We start from the raw sequence: 2,416 nt of genomic DNA, 5'->3' as shown, positions 1-2,416 counted from the left end.
CCCCCGTTAACGGGAACAGTAGCTGTCAGATGGCCTTCCCTTCCAGCCAGTCCCTCTACCGCACGTCCGGGGCTTTCGTCTATGACTGTAGCAAGTTTTGACATGCCACCCTGAGAGCCGAACTGAACCGAACCCTAAAACAGGAACAGCCCAAAGAACCCAACCGTGCAAAATCGAAACTAAAATAACAAACAAAAAAATCCGATTAAAAAACTCGAGAAACACTCAGCACACCAGCGAAAATTCAGCTCACCAGCACCAAGGAAACTATTTTCTTTAAAGATTAATTCAGAGCCACCTCCAGATTGCCTTATCTAAGTAATCAAAAGCGTAAACTATTTTGTACAGAGACAGCAAAATCATGATTTATTAAAGGACAGTGTTACTCCAGATAACACGTAAGTTTCTTGCCTTTCAGAGAGTCGCATCCGCCTCCCTCCTCCTCCCTTTTCCTGCTTTTTCCTCGCCTCTTACCTGTAAGATATTATTTTATCCTATGTTTTTGAAAGGAGGGGGAACATCCCCATATATGAAAATCGCTTTCTTTTTATTCATGGACTTGTTTTAAAATGTAAATTGCAACATAGTAATTTATTTTTAATTTGTAGTTGGATGTTGTGGACCAAACGCCGGAAAGTGTTTCCAAAAACCCTGACGTTAAATTGCCTGAAACTTTAAATTGTGCTTTTTTTTTTTCCTTTCTCATTATAAAAAGGGAAACTGTATTCATCTTATTCTATCCTCTTTCTTTTTGTTGAGCATATTCATTGTTTGTTTATTAATAAATTACCATTCAGTGGAATGAGACCTATGTCTGAATACTTTCATATAGTCTTGATGATTTTCGAAGTTTTCAGAGAGAAAACACGAGTTTCCCTATTCTCCAAATCTCTGAAAACCAGAGCAGCCCTCTGACTAGTCCATGTCAAATTTCACTAAAAGTCTTTTCGATCAGGTTTTGTATTTTTGTTTTGTTTTTTTTTCTGCAGCCTCTTCTGCAAAATGTACTCTATAGTCAGCTTGCTTTGTGGCCATAAAAAAAAAATATTTTTCTAAACTAATAGGAGTTGGTATATAAAGAAATACTTTTTTCAGTCCTGATAGAGCAGGGTTTGGACATTTTAAGTCCGCGAATCAGCCTGTCTTACTCCCTGATACCTGGGTGTACAGAGATGCAGATAAACTTCCAGATAGACACAGGTTGATATTTGGCCTGTGCGTCCCCTGTAAAAAAACTGAGGTGCATATTATACCTCCCTGTGAGCCATCTGCTGAATAGATTTTTTTCTATGAATTTCAGTCTTTTGTAAGAGGAAAAAAAAATAAACCAGTTTCTAAATGTATGTATATAACTCGTCCGCGTTTACAATTCTTCATTGTAAGGATTGATTTTCATAGAGGTCTTGATTTTTTAAAAAAAAATATATATATATACTGCGTGTTGAAAAGGGATAATCTTTGGGAAATTATTTAGAACATACGTTTGTAGAACCATTGTTTTTGAAAAAGATTTAAAGCGTTAACAAGAGGAAGGACAGGCGAGCAGACCATTTCAGTCCAGGGTGACTTCTTTTCAAACCAATTTTTCTTGTTAATTTACAGTTAAACCTAGGGGGCAATCTGGATTGGCCCTCCCACCCCCTCTGTAAATAACCCAGGAAATGTAATAAATTCATTATCTTAGGACGATCTGCCCTGTCAATCAGACTTTGGGGAGATGGCGATTTGATTACAATCAAGGCCTTTCAGTTTGTTTTCGAGATAATACAGTTTCCAGCTCTCTGCCGCTCCTATCCAGAGGCAACACTTAAGCAGTCATTGCTGTTGCTTGTTGTCAAAATTTGATCATTGTTAAAGGATTGCTGCAAATAAATACACTCTAATTTCAGCCAAACACTCCTTTCCGTGGCCTCTGATTCGCTCGCTCCCCTCCCCCAGAGCCGTAACCTAATAGCCGGGGAAGATCGCGGCGGCGCTGGCGCGGTGTCTCCTCGGGTCAGGCCGGCCTGGGCTGGCCTCGCGGGTGCGCTTCCATCGCGTTTGGCTGTCGCCGCCCTCCGCCCTGGGGCTGCCTCGTGCATCCTCGGGGAACCGTTTTAGGGGCGAAGGCGGGGAGGGGAGAAGGCAAAGAATCCGTTCACACGTCTGGTGGCCTTGGTGGGAGCCGAGCGAGGCGCTGGGATGTGCGGACAATGGGTCTGGTGGCTGGAGCTCGGTTGTCTAGGCCTAGGAGGGCGCAGCAGCAGGTGGCCCACAGCCCTGTCCCTTGGGACGGGGTGAGCCACTCCGAGGCTGGGCACCTCGGGCAGCAGGGGACGGTAGGGCTCTCTAGGCTTGTCTGGTTACGTTCTCGCAGAAGGGCATGACAAGGGCAGCGCGTGGCCGACCCCCGGCTTTCCCGGGCGCCTCTCCGCGG

The sequence above is a fragment of the Tupaia chinensis genome, unplaced genomic scaffold (assembly GCF_000334495.1).
Source record: "Tupaia chinensis unplaced genomic scaffold, TupChi_1.0 Scaffold000090_1, whole genome shotgun sequence".
In the NCBI taxonomy this organism is placed as follows: domain Eukaryota; kingdom Metazoa; phylum Chordata; class Mammalia; order Scandentia; family Tupaiidae; genus Tupaia; species Tupaia belangeri.
This window is presented reverse-complemented; position numbering follows the sequence as displayed.